The sequence below is a fragment of the Centrocercus urophasianus genome, unplaced genomic scaffold, assembly GCF_019232065.1.
Source record: "Centrocercus urophasianus isolate 14NV4802_14NV808 unplaced genomic scaffold, USGS_Curo_1.0 seq_19, whole genome shotgun sequence".
NCBI classification, from domain to species: domain Eukaryota; kingdom Metazoa; phylum Chordata; class Aves; order Galliformes; family Phasianidae; genus Centrocercus; species Centrocercus urophasianus.
In genome coordinates, this window is record NW_024884744.1 from 17,031,044 (window position 1) to 17,042,826 (window position 11,783).

The 11,783-nt window shown below is 43.8% G+C and overlaps 1 protein-coding gene across 2 annotated transcripts in view; it reads right to left on the reverse strand.

Moving 5' to 3' along the window:
* The window catches only part of PXYLP1 (2-phosphoxylose phosphatase 1), a 48,243-nt gene extending 40,263 nt beyond the window's left edge, over positions 1-7,980 (reverse strand). The window contains exon 1 of one of the 2 annotated variants that reach the window (XM_042820995.1): positions 7,901-7,980. The gene's annotated coding sequence lies outside the window, so the exon portion shown is untranslated. Of the gene's footprint in view, positions 1-7,268; positions 7,292-7,900 lie in introns of those variants that run through there. The other variant, XM_042820996.1, reaches the window with a different exon arrangement.
* Between the last annotated feature and the right edge of the window lie 3,803 nt (positions 7,981-11,783).

The following is an 11,783-nucleotide window of genomic DNA, read 5'->3' on the forward strand; positions in this document are numbered from 1 at the left end:
GATCCATTTCCCCTAGTCCTGCTGTTGTCAGCCCTTTTGAAGAGTTTACTCCCCTCGTGGGTGTAGGTTCCCTTCAGGTATTGATAGGCTGCAATGAGGTCACCCCGCAGCCTTCTCTTCTCCAGGCTGAACAAGCCCAACTCCCTCAGCCTGTCCTCATAGGGGAGGTGCTCCAGCCCCCTGATCATCTTAGTCGCCCTCCTCTGGACCCTTTCCAAAATCTCAATGTCTTTCTTGTACTGAGGGCTCCACACCTGGACACAGTACTCCAGATGGGGCCTCACAAGAGCCGAGTAGAGAGGGACGATCACCTCCCTGTCCCTGCTGACCACCCCTCTCCTGATGGAGCCCAGGATCCCATTTGCCTTTCGAGCTGCCAGAGCGCACTGCTGGCTCATGTTCAGTCTCTCGTCCATCAGGACCCCCAGGTCCTTCTCTGCCGAGCTGCTCTCAAGGACCACTCCTCCCAGCCTGTACGGGTGCCAATGTGGAATCAAAAGGCTTGATCGCCGCTACAAAAGGCCCTCGAGAGGCACAGCAGAGGAGGTAGTACAGCTATCTCCTAGGCTGCCTTAACGTGGTGCTTTTGTAAGGTACCCCTGTCTGCACTCCCCTGCAAGGAGTCTAGAACCTATGCACATGAATAGAAACAAAAATCTAAACTAAGTAGAGCATATTATTTAGGTTTGTTTTTTGTTTTTTTTTTGTTTTTTTTGTTTTTTTTTTTTTTAAATTATGAACACAAAAGTTTGTTACATTCCTGTTAAGTAAAAGATAGTTTTTAGCCCACCAAATAACATCACTGAAAGCTCACTAATGGCGTATCCTGCCATAGCAAATAAAAAAAACATCCTGGAAAACAAACGGTTTTCTATCCAGCTTTATAGAGAAACAGCACACAAGTACAAAACTTCACATTCTTCAAGTCACACAGGTCTTCCCTGCACCACTGTTTTGCACAGATTTTACACGCAAACGTATTTGCAGCAGATAGATTCTCTGCTACAGATGTAAGACTTTTTTATATAACATACTCCTTGCATTAAATCATAAGGACAAGAAGTCCTACTACTAGCAGCATTAAAGCAAACACATGCTGATGCTGCCATGTGTATTTCTGTAACACTTCAAATAACATGAGTTTCTCTCACCATTCCGTTCCCGAACTCACTCTCTCATCACCAGCTTATCAGGACCATCCATTCTTATGCCATGCCAGCTATTAACCTGTCCGTATGTATTAGAAATAATAGTTTTCTTAAAGCTCTCATTTCTAAGGAATCTACACATTTTATATTACTATAATGATGACAGAGAGATCACCTCATTCAACAGGAAAAAAACACACCTACCACATCTCAGAGAACAGCATCTGATATGAAAACAGATTTCAAATTTCAGATGCAAATTTGGAACTACATTTTGAATAGAAAATGATACAGCATAGTCTGCTTTCTTTCAAACATCAGAGAAGTTTCACTATTGTGTTAAAAAAAGCTATCAAAATAATCACATGAAATTTGTCAAATTACAAAGCTTTAAGCAGTATTTAAGTAACTTATGAACATAAACTGTTCCTCCTTAAAAAAAAAAAAAAAAAAAAAAAACAACACAGATGTTTGGTTTGGGTGTGCTATAAGTGTTGAAAAGATGACAGCAATTCCTATGCTAGCTTAATATCACTTCTCTCACTTTCTCATTTCTTTTAGGAATTGTTAAAAGCTTCCTTGGTTTGGTTTTCAATTAGATTTCATTTGGCTTACATATTCCAATAGCAAGCATATGAAAGCAGGAAGTATTTCAAGCAGGAGGTATCCTTCACTTCAATTTCCTTTGATCCATTTAAACTTAGGCAGATCCTTCCATCCAGGCAAAATTCTCTTTCAGTGCTCTGCTCTTTCTGGTTGCCAATACAACCAGCGCTATACAGCTTAACAGCTGCATATGTTACTCTGCTGAACTTCCAAACTGAATAAATAAGCAAATAGAAGTCAGTGAGAACTTACTTGGTCAGTATTGCCACTGTGAGGGCTCTGTGGAAACAAAAATTTAATAGCTAAGAAAACCTTTCATAAACCCAAGTCTTCTTCATCCACTTCATAAATATCACCATATTCCTAATCCTCTCCTTATCCAAAGACAGGACACACACTTCCACTTCGCTGAGCTGCAGAGAAAGTAAAAACAAAAACAAAGGAAGTGCTTGTGCTTCCTAAAAGGAAACTGAGCAATTCTATTTCAACGTTATTATAAAACTTGAAAGAAACCTTATGATTTGTCATGGCTCAGAGCCAGAACTGAATCCTAAATGGCAGCAAAACCATTCCAGAACATACTCAATTAGATAACTCTTTAAAAAGCACCAGAATTTACTTATTTTAAGCTTACAATTTTAAAATTGCATACCATATGTTCGTAATTGTATAAGCAGAGATCTTAATCACACATAGACCATGGTCAAAGACGGATCAGATAACATCACAGCTCCAAAAAGCACGCAAAGGCAAAGCTGTCAGCATGCTTGAGTTGTTACACTTTTTTTTTTTTTTTTAGTTAAGATTTTCTAGTTAACAGCTTTAACTCTGAACAAATCTGCCCACTACAAGGCTCTCTTCTCTTCTGCAGGCACTTCAATATTAGCCTTTGAACATGTTCTGGACATAAATCCACCTCCCTCTGCTTCGCTGAGGCTGTATGATGCTGAAAAACACTTTTCTCAGCCTTAACTTTTGAAGTAAATGTTGTGGGGATTCACTTAAAACTAATTGAAATCAGTCAGTGAGGTCATGTTGAACAAACAGACCACGTCAGAGGTTTAGGCTGGAAAGCTCATAAGTGGAAGAAACAGATTTTCCCACACCAGGTCCAATTTATCCTCTCCAGCATTTGAGGATGTTAGTACAAAGGAAATCATTTTCCTCTACATACCTGCCCTTCCACTCAAGTTAGGTGGATCTGAGAATAGGATCTGAGCTCCCAAGTCTATCCTTATTCTTTTAATTCCAGATGATCTTACACAGGGCTGTTTGCGACCTGAGTTTGTTTCATGTTTCAGCTCATACCGAGGGAGGCAGCTTTGTCAGTTCTCCAGCAGCCTAACTCCAGAATGGTATTAGACAAATGCCATTAGTGGATAGACAGTTTCTGCTCCGCTTTGTTTCCCACAGCACTTCATACAACCATTAGTTTGTCTGGCTGCTGAACATAGGAATGAGGAATAACACAGGGAGCATACTAGAAGCACTGCTATGCTCCTTTGCAAAAGCAATACCTGTTTTTCCCCGATCATCATAGCAACAGCACAAACTAACCTCCAGAAAGTGTTATCTTCAAATTAGAGATACGCAAGCACAAAGTTGTAGGCAGGCTGATTATTTCTTTAAAAGAAAACAGGTTTAGGTCAAAAGTGCTGGCCTTAAACACGATGCCCCATCCAAAAGGCTCACTGCATTCATTTTTGTTGCTTAGCTCCAGCAAGGGTTGGTTTTGGTTTTTTTTTTTTTTTTTTCTGAACATAATGGCCTTTCTGAAGCTCCCAGGGACGGTAACCAGAAGACTCAACAGACAGAAATGCAAGCCTTGTGTTCAGACTTCTAACTCATGAACAATTTGTTAGCCAACACAACAGCCAGAGATGTGAACAAGGTGAACAAAGCATAACAAATACAGAAAAATGCAAAATACGGCATCAGCATTAACTTGTCCCTTTAGAACAACCTCTGACAACACAATATGTATGGATATTCACAGGGTCTCTTTTTTAATCATCTGAGAATATCACCTGAAGAGAACACAGCATAGTTGCTCCGTTGCATAAACAACCGAGGAACTCATCATAGTGGATGTGGAGACAACGCCATGGCGTTTTGTTCTCCTCTCCACAATGGAAGACATGAATCATGGGACAGCTTTCTGGGGGAAATCGACTTCATTCTTGTTACATGGTAAGTTTAAGGGTGCTGTAAAAACTATAGATGAAACACCTGGCATACAGTTATTGAACACCACATCTGAACAGTACTTCTAATCAATATCTTTATCAAGTAGCACAAACAAATAAGCCTAATTATTTCAGCTTCCAAAAAGCTGTTATGTTCATGAAACACCAGCTAGTTTTTCAGTGCCCATCTTACATCCTTTTAAACAATATGAAGCAGCCTGTCAATCTTGCTCTAAATCATCAGAACTATTCAGTGATAATCACACATTTATCATCCACCATTGCAGCTTTCCTAAATTTCACTACAGCTCTACACAAAGCAACAATGCTTTCTTCTTTTTTTTTTTTTTTTCTTTGCTACTTAGGATTAATCATTACATGAATGACTCACACCCTGACTGGGCACAATAAAATGATGTCACCTCATTTAAAAATAAAATAAAATCAGAGACCCAGTGGTTATAATAATACCCTTCCCCACTCTATTTCTTCTCCGAGTCAGAGAAAACATCTCACCCAGCTGCAATCAGTGCCCACCTAATACTTCTCCGAAAAACATGAGCATTCCTTCTGAATTCTGACTGAAGGAAAACCAAGGCCACAAAGCAAGCTACGTGGTGAAAGCCCACATGCTCCTGCACAGACACAACAGCCACCCACCTTCTACCAGGAAGCGTTATCATCTACAATTTGTAAACTTTCTGCTCCGATTTATAAAGCCAAATGTTTGCTCAATGGAATTCCACTTCAACGTCACCAAAGAGCAGCCTCATTTTAACCAAATATGAAGCACAGTCTATATCATATTTCTGGTATCTTTCTGGAAAGTTCCCACATCCTTCAGCCATCATCATCCAGCATGTAGTTTATGATCAACCGTTTTAATTTATATTTATACCTGCGTGATTTATACCATATATTGGCCTGCATTTATCACAGAAGGCATTCTGAAAAGCACTGCCAAAAAAAAGCGTATTTTACAGTACAGCACAGCCTGTGTATCTGTACTATAATATTTTAGTACAATTTCAGTATAATAACTTTGAATCTAAAAATCAGGCAAGTAGAAATCTTGCATGGAACTTACAAAGTCTTCTCCCAGGCACTTCAGCATTTCTCCTCATTTTTCTATGCCATTTAAGCTTTTATTTCCAAATGCAGTTTCCCACCCAAGCTAGAGTACTTTTAAATACAGCTTTAAACATGAATCAACACATCACTTATTTACTGATTCCACTTCTCACAGCAAGTCAAAACTAAAGGCTATGTTCAAACACTGTTCAAATCCCACCTTCTGCCTGAGCAGTTCAGGACCGACCTACACTGTTTGTTCAACATCTGAACTGCTGACATTCTCATTTGTTTAAAACAAATCCTTCCTCACCACTCAGGCTGTTGTCTGCCAGCATGTCTGGTACCACTCAAGTGCAAGTCTGTGCAGTTCAGCTTTCATGTTGCTCCCCGCCTCCCTGAACAAACTACGGTACCACCACCTCCTCTGTAGCACCCGCCATAAGCCAGAAATCTAACCATACCTAAATCACGAAGCGTATGCTAGTAGGTGGTTAGTAACACGTCACTCCTGTGCCTGCCTGATGTGTGCTTATAAGCAATGTGCATCTCACAGTGGTGGCTTTTTGTGTGCCAATTGCCAGTAGTTTTCTGTATTGTTAGAATAAAAACCTTGGAGATAGAAGGTGTGCAACTAGCCTGAACATCAATCCAGTTAAAAGCCAGTCTTAGGAGTGCATGAATTCGCGGTCCATCTTCTGAGCAATAACATGCAGGTAAGATACAAACCTCTCATAAATTTAGAAAAGCCTTTTAGTAAGTTAAAAAAAAAAAAAAAAAAAAAAAAAAAAAAAAAGACCTGCAACTTCAGCAGGAAAAGCGCCCAGAAACATTCAAACAAAATCTGGTTTCAGAGGTCTCATATGATATTATAAACAGGAGGAAAGACCTACATAAGAAATCTCATAGGATGCTCAAAGTTTCTTTTGTCTAAGGAGGTTGTGAGGGAGGAGTAGGTAAAAACAAAAAACCACTGGAGAATGCAAACTGCACAGAGGTCAGTCATTCTGTACATCTTGAAATACAGAGTTTTGTGCGTGCTTGTTCCAAGATGCCATTTTTTGAACTAAAAAAGCACAAAAGACAGAAGATCGCCTTTCTGAAAAGCAAGTTCACAATTACAATACTGAAACAATGTAACCAAGTGCCAGAAGACTGAACAGATTGTGACTGCTGCACAAACACATAGAGACTCATTTCGGCCCTTGTCAGATCTTTACACAAGAGCCAGCTATAAGGCTTCTTTATTTGTAGGACAGGGAGCTGCTTCGGCATATACTGACCCTTATAAAAATTAATGTTTCAGTATGGCTGAATTTATATCAAAAATTTAAGAGACTACAATTAAAAGGCATTAGTAAGAAAAGCATGCGTATTTTAGCCATGTGCACTACTTCTAGTTACCTTTTTGAGAAGATTAAAATTAAGCAGCTTTTGCTTTCATCCCACTCACACCCTCCCACTACAAAGTCTGTCTGAGATAATCCTCCTTCTACAGACGTCAAAACAGGGCATACGTATTACAAGGACTCACTGCCAAAATGTGTTGGCTTAATATCCCATTATTATCGTAATACGGGTACAATAACTTATTATACATGACAGCTTATGCTGTTAGTCAAGTACAGATCCACTTACTCTATCGCTTTGTCACCCACCTATAAGTATACTCATAACATTTACAAAGGAGAAAATTAAAGGTCTGAAGGAGATGCGCATCTCAGACGAATGCCAGACAAAACAGAAGGCTCATAAGGTCACACACTTCCTGCCCTCTCATTTCTATTGTCCCAGCCTTTATGCGCAGCGATCGAACCAGAAATTCAGGTCACAGGATTTACAAACACACTGTTTAACCACTTACTTTCTACCCTTTTAAGCTACACTTTCACTGATTTTTATTTATTTGAGTACAGCATTCTCCTTGAAGGCCAAGAAGATCTCCAGCTCCGAACACAATTGGTATGTTAAGTCCATTTGCATCAATATGTTCAGGGTTACTCTTTAGGATCTTGCAGTGCAGAAATACACTAGGAATTTTTTCAAGGCTACAATATTATTTAGGTTTAAATACATAAGAGGGAAAGGACTGCTGTCAAGTACACTAAAGACAACAGGCAAGGAAAGAAAAGATAAACCTGATGCGAGTTACTCCACGCCAGCCACAGACAACTAAACACCAGTGCACTGAAAAAAGCACAGCAGATCTGTAACAACATATTCTATCTAGCAGAGCGCTAAGTATGAAGGCTGTTACCACACGTATTCCGATGAACTCCTGAGTGCATCTCACGGGCTTGCCTGCATGCCTATACGTATATATCTGCGCACAGAGTAAAGTCATTAAACCGGACGGATTCACCTCCGCCTCATTAAGCGCCCAGGTTAAGCCTACACCGCTCCGCCCGCGCGCTGAGCTCCGTGCGCCTCCTGCGGAGCGCGGCTCGGAAGCAAAGTTCAGCGGCCGCGGCCCATCGGAGGCGACCCGACCGCCCGGGGCAGCGCGCTGCCGGCAGAGCCCCCGCCCGGGGAGCGCAGCCTGTGCCGGGCTCACCGCCCGCGTGAGGCAGCGGCTCCGGCGGGACGGACGGACTCCCACCGGCCCTCACATAGGGAACAGCCCGGCCCAGCGCGGGGCAGCCGCGCCGCCGCCAGTGGCTCTGGTAACGCCCCATCCATCCCCGGCCGCCGGTTATCCCGGGCAGGGGGCGCGGGCCAGCGGCTGCGCAGCCACAGCCGGGTCGTGCAGGGGAGCAGCCCGACCGCTCCCGAGCGGCGCTCCGCGCGCCGTCCCACCTGCGCGGCCGGGACAGAGACACACGGATCGCACCTCGGCAGCGGCGGCAGGACGGAGCCACCCAGGACGCCCCGCCCGCGGCACCTCCGTACCTGCCCGGCCGCGCTCTCGCCTCCTCCCGCCGGAGCTGCAGCCGCTGCAGCCGCTCCCGCCACCACGCCGCGGCTCCTGCCGGCAGCCCGCCCAGCGCCCCGACTCGGGCGAGCGCCGCCCCCCACCCCGCCCGCCTGCGCCCCCTGCCGCCCGCCACGGGACGACCTCGCCCCGCCCTCGACGCGACTCCCCCGACGGGGCGGGGCTGCCAGCGCCACGAGGCCTGCCGGGTTGGTCTCGCGCCGCCTTCGCGGCCGCCGGCGCGGAGTCGGAAGGGCGGCGAGCTCCGCGGCTGGGCCCGAGGCGGCGCGAGGGGCAGCGATCGTTCCGGCCATCACGTCCCGCCCGCCCCATCACCGCGCTGTGGGGGACGCGGACGTGGCGTCTGCGACTGCCGGCGGCTTGTCCCTTCCTCCTCCCACGCTGTGCGGTTCCCCAACTTCCCGCCCCACGCACGGTCCGAGCGGGTGGCAAGGAGCATCCTGCTGCTGCAGCTCGGAGCCGGGCCGAGCGGTTGCTGCTAGGGTCCGTGCAAACAGATGTCGCTCACCTAGTGCAGCTGGAAGCTGTCATGTCATTCACAAGAGCCCTTCAGAAGTGTCACAGAATCACCAAGGTTGGAAAACACCTCTAAGATCATCCAGTCCAAACATGAAGTGCCAGCTCCAAGCTCTTGTCAAAGGGGAATTCCATGAATTTCAGTACATCCCTCGGTTCTGTTAATGCAAGCGAAGCCATTTCGTAACTCCCCAGAAGTCTACCAGGATTCATCACTAACAAAGACAGTTCCCACGTTATTGCTTCTTCCCTTCACAGAAGCCAACTCCAGGGGTGCCTGTTTCTTCCTACATAAAGGCACTGCTTCAAACCCCGATTTTTCATCTATCCCTGAAACAGATTCTATAACTACTACTGCAGACTGGAGGAGCACCAAAATGGCCCCGCTTGAACACTTTCATGCTGATCCCACACAAGCAGTCCCAGCACCAGGCAGCTCACAGCAGTGCCAGCACCCTGTCACCACTGTGTTGGCCACGGGCAGGAGGCAGCGCCAAGGGCAGGTCACACAGCTGCCTGCTGCCACAGGGTCACAGCGAACAGCAGTCACTGCCCTGCACACAGAGGCAGGAAGCCAATTGTGCTCTGACACTACAACCACAGAGTCACCGCACCTAGCTAAAGACTGGGCATGCTGTACAGCTGCCTGGGCTGATAGGATTTCAGCTGGACATGCCCCGAGATTCTTCATCTTTCACCTTCTGGGAAAAGCAGTGCATATTTGAGTACTTTTGACTGACAGACTGTGCAGCAAAGTGGAAGCTGCCCTGCGGCTGAGCAGCCATGAGCCTGGTGCCTTTCCCTACTGCTGCTGTCTAAAAACGACATCTAGAGTTGCTGAGCAGCACAGTGGAACCTCTGCCAGCCAACAGCTGCACAGCACACACAGAAGCTGCTGTTCCTCCCAGCTAGCAGCAGCACATCCGATTAGAGCTCATCTATCATCAGGACTTTTTTTCTTTTTAGAGAAGTAATGTCAACCATCTTAAATATCTAGAATGTTTTACAGAAGAGAAATTTACAGGAGAAATTCCAGGGCTCTAGCAGTGACACTTCTGACTGCTGTTCACTAGCACACTTCAGGGCATTGCAGGATTGCAAAATGCCCACAAACACACAAACAATTTTGGCCTTTCCCAACACAGAATGCATGCTTTACTGAAAAACCATCTCCATATGGAAACAATGATTTATGATGGCAGCAAATGCTTGCCAGCACAATTACATTTCTACCTCGATCAGAACAATGTACAGTTCACATAGGATTTGGAATTTGGGAACTGCTGATCTGTTCTCCTTGCAACGGATTTCACTTCCTTCATTGAATGCTTTCAATTTACAGCCTAAAATAAAGTTGCCTGGCTATACAAAAGAATATAAATCTGCTAGAGATGCTCATTTTTTATACCCATCACATAAAAGACTATATGAACTCAAAAGTTGTTAGCATCTTGAAAATTTCTCTGCGGAACACCAGACACTTGGGATTTACAAGGATGAAATCAGAGGAGAAACTGAATACACAGAGGACAGAGCAACTGCAGCTGCTATCTTTGGAGCAGACTTGGAGTGATGTGCAGTGCCTCCACATCACTTTGCTTGGTATTCTGGTCATCCAGACCTACTTTCTCCTGTATAAATCCATAAATTTCCAAATAGCATGCATACTATTTACATCATCAGAAATTACTTCTCTGGCAATATCTTTTTACGGTACCCTTACAGTTCAGTGAATTAACTATGAATTAACAGATATTTTGGTGCACTGGCCAAACTGCAGCTGGACTCACACTGAGTTAGATAACACCCAAGAGTTGATGTTGAGACAATCCCCAAAGGTCCTCTGTCTGACCTCTATCCCAAGAGGTAGATTGACAGTCTGAATTCAAAGGATAACTGGCTGTGAAATTCAGCCCCATCATCCAAGGGAGGTAGCACTAATTTTATGGTTTACTTAGGAGATCCCGATTCTTATTCTCCTAAAAATAAAGAATCAAGTTTATTCCAACTGTTGTATTTGTCTATAGGCTGTATTCCCTTATTCTCTACTGCTTGAACTCCTCTTTGTCCCAGTTACCTCCTAAGACGATGGCTGGAAACAGGCACAGGAAAACAGACCCCTTTTTCACAGATACCAATATAATTGTGAAGAAGGCATTGCTTATAAAGAATTAAACAATACATACAAAAATTAAGAGGAAGACTATTAGGGAGAAAAAGGAAAGAAATATTTCCCAGCCCCCCAGATTTATACCAATGTCAGGTGTTCCTGGCCTCTTCCCAAGATGAAACTCCTGAAGAAACAGTTTCTTGTTAACTGTCGAAAAATCTCTTTTATATTTTAGGGAGTGCTTCAGAAGGGGAGATAAGTAAGGATTCCTATGCTGCTGGGCCTTCTGTTGCAGTGCTAACTTTCAGCGGGTATCCAAAAGAACAGATATAGAGAAAGCTAATGGCTGCACCTCAGCCAGAGATCTGGCCTCTACAAACTTCATCTTAGCTCTCCTTCGAAATGGTGCCCCTGTAGAGAACATTTGAGTGTATTAATATGGAGTGACTACAGTGTATTTGATTCTTAGCAGTATATAAATGAGTAACATTCTTAAAGTGCAATGTTGAATTTCATGCTATTTAAAGAAGAAGTGTCAACATAACTGGTATTCATTTCTGAACAACTGAATAACTGTGTTCTGTTTATACACTTCATATCCAAGATAAGGGTTTTAGCTTTCCTTGAATGATGCAAAGAACACTGCAAATTAAGTAAGAAAGTTTAATGAGAAAAGACTTATTCATGACAGTGACCCAACTAAAATCATGAACAAGGAGTTGACTTATTAGAAACAAGTAATTGTACTTGTCCCAAACTTTCATTTTGTGTGCCACTCATTTTAAGCCTGCGTGTGCCTTTTTGTGACAATTAGCAAGAAACCTGGGATAGAGCTTGCAAATATCCAGTGCTTGCTTCTAATACAGAAGCCAGGTAAACTAACTAATAAAGGAATGAAATGGAGGAAAACCTGTCTCTTTCACATGCTAACACTTTCTGTTCTACTAACAATAGCTGCAAAGCAAAATACTTGAAGTCTCATGGAGTTGAACTTCAGTTTGTAGCTTCTAACCATTTATCATTTCTTCCCTGATTCAGTCCTTTGCATTTCTAACCTATCAACCATTAAGTTAATACTCACTCGTTAATATTGTCTATGTATTATTTACATAGTTCACAGCAAAGATTACATTACTTCTTGCAGCCAGATTCCTCTCTACTACAGGTACCCCCATTCTCCCAACCTAAATACTGTTGGTGTGCTATCACTTCCA